The sequence below is a fragment of the Panthera uncia genome, chromosome A2, assembly GCF_023721935.1.
Source record: "Panthera uncia isolate 11264 chromosome A2, Puncia_PCG_1.0, whole genome shotgun sequence".
Classification (NCBI taxonomy): domain Eukaryota; kingdom Metazoa; phylum Chordata; class Mammalia; order Carnivora; family Felidae; genus Panthera; species Panthera uncia.
In genome coordinates this window covers 100969969-100984809 of record NC_064816.1, presented here as the reverse complement: position 1 = coordinate 100984809, position 14841 = coordinate 100969969, and the positions used below count along the sequence as shown (strand labels likewise).

Below are 14841 nucleotides of genomic sequence, written 5' to 3'. Positions count from 1 at the left end.
GTACATGAACATTTGAAGAAATGGCGTTATTTTTAAATTCTCCTTTTTTCTATTTGAATTTTCTGCGTGTACATGGGATACTTAAATGCAGCGGAGCTGTGACAGCCACAAGTGATGTCGCACAAGACACCCAAGTGGCCTAGTCCCGTGTTTGTCCTTCATCATCTCGGAGTTCTTGTTCAATCTTCAGGGACAGAGGAGAAATGAAAAAAGCCTAAGGACAGGCCAAGGAGATTCACTGACTATTTATAGAATAACCTTCTGTTGGTTGGAGAGAATCAGCTCTTCAAAGAGAGGGAGCTAAAGCTTTGTGTGTGTGTGTTTAATAGAAACAGCAGCATTGTGAAAAATAAGGAGACAACTCCTAAATCAAAGGAATACTTTGCAATTCTAAAAGAAGAATATAGGGGACAAGTGTAAAATTTTAACAGTGAGCTAAAGTGAAAGGATTTTTAGTGTCATGTGTTTTATTGTTCTCTTGGGATGTTATATTTTGAGAATATTAGGCAAGTTTTGTTGCTTCCCCAAGACCTGCCCAAACAGTAAAATATTACAAAGTTAACATCACTTTTGCACCTTGAACGTCAGCTGTAGACCACAGGTGAATTATTTGTAAGTGCAAAATCTAATAAATGTTGTTGTGCAGTGGCTTTAAGATAATTATACTATTAAAATAATATTTAAAATAACTTTTAAAATTACACTCTCGTGGCTCGTAAGCCTTGCCCAATTTAAACATCGAATTGTGAGAAATATGTTTTCCTTTTTTGTTTGGAACCAATTTCATGGAGTTGTAGTCTTTTGCAACACTTTTATTATATAACCAGGCCCAGAAGATCCCCATCCCCCATCTTTTCACTGTAATGTTTTCTTCCCATTTTATTCCAGAAGATGCCAAGGCAGTCTCCTGGTGGGTTACCTTGGCAACCTCATGTGTCATGTTTTAGAATGTCCCAGGGCTGCAGTTTTATTTCCATTTGCATGCACTTCAGTCAGCTAACTGTAAATTTAAAAGGCCTGTTGTAGAATCAATCTTTTTTTTTTCTTGAATGAATAACAGATAATTAGGATTACTGTTCAATAAAATCCACTTATATTTAGTACAGTTGTTAGGAAATCTTGGGCTGCTCTTACCTCAAGGCATGATATTTTTCACATGGCACTTCATAAACTGATGCTGTAATGCCACATAATAGAACATACAGTGTATTATATACATAATATAATACTCAGTGTGACTGCTTGATCTCATCTTTGAAAAGCATGTCACTTTCCAATCTCTTGATGACAACTATACAAGGCTCTCCTCAGCGGAGCTTTGGACATGTCAATCAGGGTAAGACTGCAGTGACTCATGATTCTTTTATTATACCAAGTTATACATTTCAAACAGCCTCAATCAAACAAATACTAAAAATACATCATTTAATATATCGGAAGAGTCACATCTTTTTAGCAATATCATTTAAAAGTTAGTGACATATTTGCTTTTTTATATGCTTAAAATTCTTTTAAACATATTTTTGTAGAAAATGGCTTACACTTTGCATTAATCTTCAAACATAGACTTTGGCAGTTTTATAAAAAGCAAGAGATATAGAAGGCCTGATGTTTGAGCTAAGTTGTATATAAAGGTAATTGCAAAGCTGAAATGAAAAGCAATTCTCTTTGAAACGCCAGTATTTATTAGGTATCAGAGTGGGAGTGATGGATTATTGTTTTTGCTCCAGGAAGAAAAGTACCATTGCACATACTCCACGGTCTGCAAGATATTTTGTGCTTCTCTATAAAGAATATAGGTATTCTATGATCACTCAGAACATTCTAGGAGGAGATTCTGCTATGCAATAGTGACATTTTTCTGTTTGGCCCAGACTCATTGTTACCTTGAAATTAATAACCTTCTCTTTCAAAGAAAGGGTCTCGGAAGAGCTTTACTGAGTAATTTTGAGTGCTGCCATAAATTGAGCTATATTTCCCCTTTCATTCTTTAGGGGCATCACCTGAACATGCTTCAATATGTGCAGGGTAATTCAGGTGCTACTTTCTTTCACAGTGTTAGCTCCTAAGCTTGATTATCCTTAGCATGGTATTTTAGTTTCAGATTTGATGAAAAGAGTGGAAATAGATCATCTTTGTTCATGAATTTTCTATTTTCCAAAGTCTTCCCCATCCTAAGAGTATTAGGAGAATTTTCTAATACGGTGGTTCATTCATTAAGGATCCCTGTGTCTAAATATCATTCTTTGGTGAATATCCTTAAAGCAATATGGTTCTTTTAGACATGAGTTTGTAACAGACCATTCAATAAATAACAGAGGCCTGGATAAGAGATGCTTTTTTTTTTTTTAAAGTCCAAGGGGACTTTACCAACTACGTTGACATCTTATTGTTGTAAAAATCCTTTGCAGTAGCTAATGAGAAGACATTCTCATTATGGTGCCCAGACTAACTGTAACAGCGTCATTCACTGTGTTCATAGGAAATAAACAAACAAAATTCAAATTTGCCTAATCCACATCTTGTTCTTAAAACACTATTAACATCTTTCCCAAACCTTAGTTGTTCATGACACCAGTGATTGCTTCCAATTTCTTTTTTTTTAGATTAGTAGTTTTTTAATGCTAATGTATCAAAGGCTGGTTGTTTCTCCTATGACCATAGTAAGGTTAGCTAGCACTGAATGGCTGTGGAATAGATTATCTCTGGCTCTGAGCAGCCATAACTGAGAGCATTGAGCAAATCTTCCAGTCAAGCATGATTTTTCATTTAAAATATATTTAGAGCACCTGAAATGCAGATGGATAAGTTAAACTCATCTTTTGCAATTTATGGCATATTGTTCATTAATACTGCTCCATGCAAAACTCCTCTCTTATTTCCACTATTTCTCTCTCTTGTTTTTCACAACTTTATTGTGGCATAATTTACGTAAGACAAACTGCACCTATGTAAAGTGTACAATTTGATGAATTCTCACATATGAATACATCTATAAACCCAACATTACAATGAAGATAATAAACATCTCTATCAGCCCCAAAAGTTTCCTTTTGCCTTTTCTGTGATCTCTCCTTGTCTCTACTCTCCCAACCACAGATCTATTTTCTATGGCTATAGATTAGCTTGCAGTTTCTAGAGTTTTCTATAAATGGAATGATATAGTGTGCATTCATTTTTGTCTGGCTTCTTTCATGCAGAGAAATTATTTTGAAATCTATCCATGATATAGTGTGTATCAGTAGTTCCTTTCTTAAAAAAAATTTTATTTACTTACTTTGAGAGCGAGAGAGAGCATGAGTGAGCAGGGGAGGGGCAGAGAGAGAGGGGGGGGGGAGAGAGAATCCCAACAGGCTCTGCGATAACAGCGTGGAGCCCTATGCGGGGCTGGACCTCACAAATCATAAGATCATTACCTGAGCCGCAATCAAGAGTTGGTGGCTTAAAGGACTGAGCCACCCAGGTACCTCAGTTCCTTCCTTTTATTACTGAGTAGTATGCCACTGTACAGAATTTGTTTATCAGTTCATCTGTTAATAGACATTTGAGTCATTTCCAGTTTTTGTCTGTTACAAATAAAGTTGTTATAAGCAATAACATATATCTTTGTGTGGACATAGGTTTCATTTTTCTTGTATAAATAGGTGTGGAAAGGCTGGGTCATATGGGAACTTTTTAAAGAGAGCATCAAACTGGTTTTGCAAAGTGGATATGCCCTTTTACAGCATCACTAGCTTTGTGCAAGAGTCCCATATTCTCACTGATACTTAGTCCAGCCAATTTTTTACTTGTCACTATTGTAATACATGTTTAGTGGTTCCCCATTGTGGCTTTAATTTGCATTTCCTAATGACTAATGATATTGAGTGTTTTTTCATGTTTTTTTTTGCCAAATGAATACCTTCTTTGGCGAGGTGTCTGTTTAAGCCATTTCCCCATTTTCTACTGGATTTTCTTATTATTGAGTTTTAAAAGTTCTTTGTATATTCTAGATGCATGTTTTTTTTTTTTACCAGATACATGTTTTGAAAATATTTTCTCTCACTCTGGAGTAGGTCTTTCTATTTATGACACAGTGTCTTAGGAAAGCAAAATCTCCTTATTTTAATTAAGTCCAGTTTATCTTTTTTGTGTGTGTGTGGATAGTACTTTTGGTGTTATGTTTCAGAAATCTTTGCTTAACTCAAGGTCATAGAGGTTTCCTATTATTTTATTCTAGATGTTTTATACTTTTAGGTTTTACATTTAGGGTTATAATCTATTTTGAATTAATTTTTATATGTGATACAATGTGTGAGTTGAGGTTCTTTTTATTTCTTTTCTTTCTTCTTTCTTTCTTTCTTTCTTTCTTTCTTTTTTTTTTTTTTTTTGAATAGCAATGCCCATTTGTTGAAAGACTATAATTTTCCATTGAGCTGACTTTCCATCTTTGTTGAATATCAATTACCCATATATGTGTAGGTGAATTTCTGGACTTTGTACATTCTATTCTACTCCATTGATCCACCATTTCTTTAAAAATTTTTTTTAGATTGTTCTTTTATTTGTTTCCCCTTTTGTCATATCTCCACTCCTATTTTCTTCAATCTGATATAGACTTCTTATTGTGTGTATGAGTGTGTATAACATATACATACATGTATATGTACACACATATTTGTACTATATCTTAAAATATATAGTTATTTTGTATAACATGTTTTAATTTACATAAATATTTTGTATATACCTTTATTCTATTTGATACTTTTTATAATTTTTGTAATATATTCAAAAATATTTCTATTCTCACTCATATTTCTCTTAGTAAATTTATCTAATGAATTGTGTCTAATTGCTCAGAATATCTGACAGTGAACATTCATTACATTCTGCTTATCTATTCCCAGAAGAATGGATATCTAGGATGCATATGTCTTCAACTTTCTGGAACTACATAACACACTACAATGAATATCCTTTTAGAAGCACCTTTGTGAAACTCTGAGAGGATTTCTCTACGTGTGGGGCCACTGGGACAGAATTTATATACATACTCCATTTGACTATATACTGAGCAACCATTTCCCTGTAAAACCGGAAAAATTTATATTCCAACCAGTTGTGCAAGAGGTTTCTTAGTTCTTTACATCCTTGACAACACACGGTGTTATACCACATCCAATTTTTTTCACTTCAATAGATGTAGAAGTATAATATCTTTTTAATTTGCATTTCTCAGATTGCCAGTAAATGTGAGCAACTCATTTACATGTAAACTACATGGGTTTCTCTTTCTGTGACTTGTCTTATAATTTTTTTAGTCAATTTTTCTATCACATTTGCTATTCATTTGCAGTTTACTTGCAGAAGCTGCTATATTCTAGAATAATGTTCTATAGAACTTTCTGCAGTGATGGAAAAGTTCTATATCTGTGCCATGTAATAGTACTAGCCACGTATGACTCTTGTGCACTTAGAATATGGCTGGTGGCAATGAGGAAGTAAATTTTGAATTTTATGTAATTCCCCTTAATTTACATTTAATTAGTCACTGATGGCTAGTGTCTACTGTGTGAAAGAATGCAGCTCCTGACATTGCTCCCTTGGCAATGTTGCAGACTTCAGTTAGCTTCTTTCTGGCTCCTATCTGTCTCCTACCTTTCTCTGTGGTCTTCGTCATTCAACAGAAACCTTCACTTTTGATCTATTTAAACACATTAAATTTTTGACTTATGGTTTTTAGCTTTAGCGTTTTATTTAATACATATTTTCCCTTGCTAAGGTCGCAAAGATATTCTCCCACATTTTTTTTTCCTTATAGTATCAGTTAAATGATTCAGTCTTGTTTTCCTCTCTGTAATCATATAGAGTTTTCCATCCATAATCTATTAAATAATCTCTTTATAACTCATTGCTTTGTGAGTTATAAATAAGATAACTTTATTTATCATATATCAAAATTCTGTTTATGTCTTTCTAAGCTCTGTATTCTTTCCATTGGGTTATTTCTCTGTTGTGCTTATTCTGTATGCTTTTGTTACTACCGTTATGATATTTAAGTTTATTTATTTTGAGAGAGAGTGAGAGACCATGGATATGCATACACAAGCTGAGAAGGGGCAGAGAGGGAAAGAGAATTCCATGCAGGCTCGATTCTGCCCCTTGTGGGGTTCAATCTCATGAACCATGAGATCATGGCCTGAGCCAAAATCAAGAGTCCCCAGGCCTAACTGAATGAACCACCCAGGCACCCCTACAACATATTTTAATAACCAATAGGACATATACCTGGTTTTTGGGTCACCTTTCTCAAAATTGCCTTGGCTTTATGTAATCTTCATCTTTTCCACAAACTTATTTTAAAACAGTAATCTTTATTTATGAAGGTATAATTTACATATAGTATGTAGCTCAATTAATACAAATATGCATAAAACCATGCCACTACCATCTAGATCAAAATGGAGAACATTTCCACCACCTCTAGAATCTTTACATGCCCCTTTATACTCAATATCACTGTATCTCTAGAGATATTCTGAATTCTATAATTATTGGTTACTGGGTATTGCTTTGGTTTGACTTTCTTCCATCCACGTGATATTTCTAAGATTTATTCATGTTACTGCATCAGTAAGTGTTTTCTTTTTACTGTCATATATTATTCCATTTTATGAATATACTGCCTTGTGTTTATCTAACTTCATGGCGATGGACCCTTGGATGTCTTCCAACTTGGAGCTATTCAATGGTATGCTGGTAAACTTGCTGGGGTGGGTGGGAAGAAGTAAGGAGACACTCTGATTTGCAGCATTTTTCAACCCCTGGTGTTAATGCTTTCACCCTGGCCAATTTCAAATTTCCCACAGCTTAACAATAAGCTTGCAGAATTCCTTGTGAGCTTCTGCAAGCTGACTACTTGGAGCTATCATGAATAAAGCTGCTCTGGATATTCTTGTACAAGGGTTTTGGTTGTTGCTGTTGCTGTTTTTCTTTTGGTGTATGTGAACTTATTGTACTTGGGTATGTGCTAATTGCAGGATTCCTGGGTCATAACATAGGCATATGTTTAATTAGATATAGACAAATTTCCTAGTTTGCTGATAATTTTTATAACATATAGGAATAGACTTTCTCAATTCCTTTTCTCCATATATGGAAATAATCTTGAATTTTTTCTTTTTGATCAATCAATAAGAAGAATTATATATTTAGAGAGAGAGAAAGCATGCGTGAGCAGGAGAGAGGGCAGAGAGAGAGAGAGAGAGAGAGAGAGAAAGAGAGAAAATCCCAAACAGTCTCCATGATCAGCACAGAGCCTGACCTGGGACTTGATCCCATGACCCTGGGATCATGACCTGAGCCGAAATGAAGAGTCAGGTGCTCAACCAATTGAGCCATCCAGGTACTCCAAGATATATATTTTCTTGATGTTAAACTTTACCTCTACATTGATAATAATCAATCATATTTGATCATATTATATTCTCTTTTGAACACACTTGGATTTGGCTAGTTAAAAGTCTACGCATATATAGAGACAGGGGGAGGGAGAGGGAGAGGGACTATATTTTACAAAAATGAAAACAAAAAGAGAGTAGTTTCCAAATTAAGATTAAAATTTAAAGTGTATAAATTAAAGTATATAGGTACTTGCCCAAATTTTCTATTGAATATTTGTAGCTTGACTTTCTCCTTATTGTTATTACATTTTGACTTTCCCTATTCTTTTTTTCAATGTTTTACTTATTTTTGAGAGAGTGCAAGTTGGGGAGGGGCAGAGAGAGGGGGACAGAGGATTTTAAGCAGGCTCTGCACTGACAGCAGTGAGCCTAATGTGGGGCTTGAACTCATGAACAGTGAAATCATGGCCTGAGCCAAAGCTGGAAGCTCAACTGACTGCACCACCCTGGTGCCCTGACTCTCCCTATTCCTTATGGCCCTAATCCTGAAACTATTGTTTTCAATGCTGGCAGTACATTGGGATCACCTGGGCAGCTGTTATACTAATTCCAGGTTCTTAACCATACAAGTCTCTGAGGTTGGAACCTAGGCAGTCTTATTTTTAAAGTTCTACATGTGGCATCTATTTACAACCAACGTTGAGATTAAATATTCCGAAATATGTTGGAGTATGGGGAAGGGTGGTATTAATGTTGATGGCTATGAGCATCACATGGGTCATTGGCCTCCACTCACATGAATCTGCTGTGCTGGAGATACCTGGGTGATTAGAAAATACACATACATGCATACAACATACATATATGCAAACCTCAAGTCTCTTTTTCATAAGGTGAACTTCAATTTTGAGCCACCTTTTATCAAGTATGTGTTGAAACATAGTATGCCTTGCACTATCTTGGTTTTCAAACGGCTCTCTGCTTTTACTCCCTCCAACTCTTACACCATCTTCCTCAATGATCTTCACCTGCTGACTGCAACCGGTCAAAATTTGATTCAGGAGAGGGATAAATTAGATAATGTCTAATTCTGCTCTAGCTATGAAGTTCTGTGATTCGTAGATGTTAATTTTCTTAACTCTCTTAATGAGTTCTGAAGCTTATTAAGTAGCTATCTAGTCATTTCAAGTGAAACATTTTTTCCCCCATTGCATGCCCCCATTAGCATTTCCTTTTGTTGTCTGAAGAGAAATACAGAAAAATTTCCAAGTGAGAGTCTACCACATGTCCATGGTCTCAATAAATTCTTTTGATTTTCCTAATAGGAGAAACCAAATATTTCCCATTCCCTCTCTCTTTCTTCTTACAAATAGGTTCTCTTTGTTTATTGATTCATCTGTCTACTTTTGCAAACCATCTGCTTCCATAAAGGTATATTGAAATAACTATTTTTAAAAATCTTACAGATCCCATGGGCGCCTGGGTGGCTTAGTCGGTTAAGCATCTGACTTCAGTTCAGGTCATGATCTCACGGTTCGTGGGTTTGAGCCCTGTGTCAGGCTCTGTGCTGACAGCTCAGAGCCTGGAGCCTGCTTCGGATTCTGTGTCTCCTTCTTTCTCTGCCCCTCCCCTGCTCGCATTCTCTGTGTCTCTCAAAAAATAAATAAAAGTTATTTTTTTTTTTAAATCTCACAGATCCCTAATTAACAAAGTGAAATTTTCTATGTTCTTAAGATTATTTGGGGTACACTTGATAAGGTAGCTTTTAAGTCCATCAACAGTGGAGACTTTCCATGTATCTTCTTATTGATCCCCAAACTGTGGGTTTTTAGGAAACAACCGAGACTCTAGAGGTACCCAACATCACAAAGTGAAATTAGCCATAGCCTGAAACTTGAGTTCAGATTTATCAGTTTCTGGTCTTGAAGTCTCAATAAAGAATAGAGAGTGTTTTTCTTTCTTTCTCTTGCTTGCTTGCTTGCTTTCAAGAAGTGTGTTGAGCCTGTTTATTTATTTTTATTTTTTTTAACATTTTACTTATTTTTGAGACAGGGAGAGACAGAGCATGAACGGGGGAGGGTCAGAGAGAGGGAGACACAGAATCTGAAACAGGCTCCAGGCTCTGAGCTGTCAGCACAGAGCCCGACACGGGGCTCGAACTCATGGACTGGGAGATCGTGACCTGAGCCAAAGTCGGCCGCTTAACCGACTGAGCCACCCAGGCACCCAGAGCCTGTTTATTTTGTAGAGTTCATGAACAGTCGGCAAGTATGATCCAGGTCAGTGAAGTGGAGAAAGGCATACCAATTATAAGGGTTAATTTGGAAGAGTGGCAAGAATATAAGACCCAAAACAAGTGTGACTCCTTACTCTTGTTTACTGACTGTTGTTCAGGAACCTTGTTTCTCCTAAGATGGAAAATGAATTCTTCCTCACTTCAGATACTTATGAGTAATAAGGGACCTAACAGATAGGAAGGTGTTTTTGAAAATTGAAAAGTGCAACAAAGCAAAACAGAACAAAACATGAAGAATTTGTGATGGTAAAGTGAAGTCACTGGGAGGAGCATGTGTGTTTTTGTGAGATGTCCCTAGAGAAAAGTCACACCCAGAATCCTACACTGGAGCTCTAAACAGACTTCAGTTAATGGTGATAATTCCATAATCTTCATCGGATGCCTTTTAGTTTAGTTAACTGTTTCACATGAACAAGTTTTCATTTCTACAGATAGAATTAATCTCTTAGAAATTATGTTAATACATTTAGCGTAAGTGTTTTAGGACAGTTTTTCTATGATCAGCAAACTAAGGACTGGCATTAGACTGTCTATCAAAAAATAAGTTACGTGTATTTTAATTCAATATCTAACATCTTTTCATGATGTTGATTTTGTAAATGAAATAAGGTCTGAAACCTTGTCTAACACAGTATGTTTCATTTCTTGTCCATTTTGATCAGATTTAATCTGTAAATTTTTCATGTATTTACATTTCGGGTGATCTACAATGCCCTTGATTACTGTATTCATCCATTTCCCATCCACCAGGGCAATCAATCTTATTTTTTCTCTGCAGTCTATTTTTAATATATTAGGGAAAAGAAACAGAACATAAAATGCCAGTAGAGAAATTGCCATGCCCTCCATTTGCATTCCCTAATATAGGTAAAGTATATGATAACCCTGGGAAAACTTTCAGTGTTGTCTCCTTACCACATAATGCATACCAGGAATAACTTATAAGGCAGAGAAGTAGAATTCTCTAAATTACTTTTAAAATTCAGTACTTGGATGGTGTAGATTGATGGTTCTTTAAGGGAAAGAGGAAATGGTTTTGCTCCAAAGGAACCTTTGGCAATCTCTGGAGACCTTTCTCATTGTCAGCTGAAGGGATATGGCTGGTATCTGGTCAGTAGAGGCCAAAGATGCTGCTGAACATTCTACAATGCACAGGACAGCCCCCACAGTAAAGAATTCTCCTGCCCCAAATGTCAGCAGTGCTAAGATGGAGAAACCCTGCTTTAGATTCAATTGGTAATCAAGTTTTGTGATTACTTGAAAAGAGTCTATTCATTGAGGTTTGTGGATGGAAAAGGAGAAATTTCATAGAGTCAGATTGAAATAAGTTTTGATTTGTTTTTGGTGTTGGGTTTTTTGTTTGTTTTTTTTTCTTTTAAGCCATGGTTTCAGCGTTCAGCACTGCAGTTCAGTGGCGTTTACATTAGTTTCACTTCTGATACTTTCAAGTTAGAGAACACAAAATCCAAAAAGGTAAGCATGGGAAGGGAATAAGGATACATGCAGTGTGTCCTTTTTGGTTGTTTTGTGCAGTTTATTTTGAGGGGGCATGGGGTGAGGCGAGGGTGTCACAGTGGAAAGGACTTGGAGAGAATATAGAATGTTTGGATTTAGGATTCATTCTGAATGGGAAGGCATGTGCCAGTCTCTCGACCCTAGGCTCTATAACGGGCCCTGGTCCTAGGACCTGCGAGAGTGCTGGAACACAGGGGTTGGGTTCCAGCCTGGCCACTGGCCATTGTCAGACCCTTCAACAGGGGGGGTGAGTCTCAAGACTCCAACGAACATGCGCAGGAAAGGCACTGCTGGGGCCTGGTTGCACCATGGGTCCTCCTTCAGAGGAAAAATGTAGAAACTGGTTGTATGGTCCTGCAATGCCTGCCGCAGCTGAATTGAGTCTGGAGCAACATCCAGGGCAGCGCAGGCGTGGGGTGGGGTTTTAGTGGGTGGGCGGGGTGCATGGGTGTGGGGTCCATGGCAGGAAGAGCAACCAGCAGGTGCCTCCTTAGGGAGGTTAGGTTCTGAGCAGGGAGTCTGCCCAACTCAGCAAACTAGGCTGCGCCCCAGTAAGTCTCTGCCCTGCTGGGCCCCACCGACCTGCACTTTCTGCATCACCGCTGAGTGAGTAGCTCTGGTCCACACATCCTTTCCTGGGGTGGAGTGGGGGTCGCATCTTGGAGAACCCAAAGTGTGCTGTGGGCCCAGGGTGAGCCCCCTCTGGGTCCCTCCCTTACCCCTGCACCCGACAGGACCTCAGCTGTGTGTCTAGGTTTTTTGGCTGAGAACTTCCATCAACACTGTTGTTTCTAAGTTTCGTTTGCTTAGACATCCTCAAAACTGAATGTTCCCAAACGGATCCTGGTTCCCCCATCCATCATTTTGGGAGGAGAGTGGAGTAGGCTGTGGGAATAGAAGAGAGATTTGACCCGGTGGAAACAGTAAATAATTAAAATTAGCTTGTTTATGAGACAGTTTTATCATTCTAATATTTTTCATGGTTCCAAAAGTCTTCTTTTATTCCCTTGAACAAATATGACCTGAATTTAGATTCGGTGGAAAACAAAGTTCATGTTAAGAGTAAAATTTCGAGAGTTCTCACTGGATAACAGACCAAATTAATGGAATAGTTGTGTTCACCTGAAGCAGGGCTGGTTAACCGTATGGCAGGATAAGTCCTTTCAAAAACTTGAAAACAAATACCCATTATCTCTTTCTTCATCTAGAAATGTTGATTTTCATATAAAAAGAAAGTTAAGATTAGCACCAATTTTTATTGTGCACATCTCCCTGAAAAATACTTTCGAACAGTTATGTGAATGTCACCTATTTGGAAGATGAATTTGGGGTGGGAGTGGGGAAAGAAACATTTTCGGAATATAAAACCAATTTAATCGCCAAGCCTATAAGCTCTTTTGATACAATTTCAGTTAGATACATGACAGTGAAAGGAATCTGAAGATTTTGCTGGAGGTTGCTAACTGTGTCTAAAACAAATCACTTAACAGTGTGAGGCTAGTTAGGTTAATCTTAAAATTAAAAGACAATCATTGGATTGATTAGTGGTACTATTTTGTATATGCTGTATGTAATACATTGTATGTGCCACATATCTCACATTTTTCACATTATACGTGCGTAATCAGCTTCCTCACCTCAACAACTTTTGTTAGAGCAGGTGGAGATGGGGTAGGGTATTTTTCTGGTGATTCTGATCAGGATCTTCATTCCTTCATCAGGGAATCCTTGAATCTTTCTGCACTGGAAGCTGGGTAAGTTATCGCTTACCTTCATAAACTACTGGATATTTGTTTTTTTCTGACAAACTTTTCCCCTTAGTCCTATTGTTTTTCTTCTGCAGCACCTAAGTAGTAAAACCTAGGTTTTAAGCTGGGTGGCATGGTAAATGTTTTCCTTTGAGTTGTAATGGACATGTTACTCACTTGAAATACTTTTGTCTAAATAAAATGTGTGAGTATAGCACATCACACATGTTAAGGTCACTGTGAGTGTGCTGGGTTAGACCTTTAAGAATGAATAGTTTCAGTCTTACGGGGCTGTAGGAAAATAACTTTGGAGCTAAGCCATTAAACTTGAATTTGGTTCACTTGTGCCTCCCGGCCTGGATGAGCACCTTCATTTAAGTTAGGCTCACCTGAGCAACTTCTCATTCTTAAGATGTGCCCTGTTTTCCTTGATTGCACTGAGATTTACCTTGAATCATTAGTTTCTGTGAATTTTTATTTTGTTGAGTACTTAATACATATCATTGGTAGGCTATGATTAGAGATGATCTTACATTTTATTTGTATGGATTGCTATAATGTATCCATGTAAATATATTTAAGGTAGGTAAAGTATTCTAATTGTATCATATATATCCATGAGGTTTTGAAGGATTGGGGTTTTGCTATACCTTTTCTCTTGTTGATATTAAAAGTTTGAGTAAAGGGGCGCCTGGGTGGCGCAGTCGGTTAAGCGTCCGACTTCAGCCAGGTCACGATCTCGCGGTCTGTGAGTTCGAGCCCCGCGTCAGGCTCTGGGCTGATGGCTCGGAGCCTGGAGCCTGTTTCCGATTCTGTGTCTCCCTCTCTCTCTGCCCCTCCCCCGTTCATGCTCTGTCTCTCTCTGTCCCCAAAATAAATAAAAAAAAAACGTTGAAAAAAAAATTAAAAAAAAAAAAGTTTGAGTAAAGAGTTCTCAGCCCTCGATGAGGTATTATTTGGCTTTGGTTAGATTGAATGGATAGTCTTCACAAATCAGTTCTGTTAACCTATTCTTCAACTATTTCCAAGGCTACAGTTGGAAAAAAAAAATGCCCTTTTCTCTTTTACTGCTTTCTAAGACACGATAATATGATGTTAAATTAGAAAATTTCAACCAAGGAACACAAAAATGTACCAATGTGTTGGGCACATTCCAAGTCAGATCTATGCCCCGCAATGAGGCTTGGAAATAAAGTGAAATCACGTTTTCAATTCTGAGCTTATCAGCTGCTAGAAAACTGTTAGGAGTAGCTAGAGGTTTGATGAGAACATTGAGACCTGTGGAGAAGGCTTGTTTGGGCCACATTCCCCAAGCTTCCAACCCTTTTGCATGGAGGAATGGATGGGGAGGCTTTATCAAGGAGGCGACTGTTTCCCCTTCACATGAAATCAAATTGGAGAAGTTTCAAAATGTCCATTCATAGGATCTGACACATGGTAGGAGAAGGATTTATATGCTTTACTGATTCTGAGGAAAGGCTTGGCTTGAAATCATTTTGAAAGTTTATTTACAATTTTACACAAGTGGTTTGTAGAATAGCTTAATATAGGTCTTACTAAGGCAATAGGAAATGATATTTTTAAATCCTTTATGTAAATTAGTTGATTTAGAGCTTTAAAACTGGTTCAGAAAGGTGAGAGAACATTTAAAAGTTATCTTGGGAAAAACAAGTGGTAGTATTTATTAATAGTTTTTTCCTTCTTTGGTAGAACTTGGCAGAATCTATTTTAATTCTCAGGTTTTTTCAACATTGTCTGGATTCAAGCTTTTGTTGAGTAGAATAAAAACTTTTAAGGAATTTGAACCATCATTCTTTTTAAAATGATTGTTAATAGGATTCATTTTATAACTTTAATTTCTGGATTTGACATACTAAGGATTTTATTATATGCTGCT

The 14841-nt window shown here is 37.1% G+C and overlaps 1 long non-coding RNA gene across 1 annotated transcript in view; it reads left to right on the top strand.

Annotated features, from left to right (window-relative positions):
• The first annotated feature begins 9555 nt into the window (after window positions 1–9555).
• LOC125929954 (uncharacterized) overlaps window positions 9556–14841 on the top strand; it is a 182310-nt gene continuing 177024 nt past the window's right edge. Inside the window, exons 1-2 of the long non-coding RNA XR_007460011.1 lie at window positions 9556–11154; window positions 12918–12950. This is a non-coding gene — a long non-coding RNA (uncharacterized LOC125929954). The remainder of the gene's footprint in view (window positions 11155–12917; window positions 12951–14841) is intronic.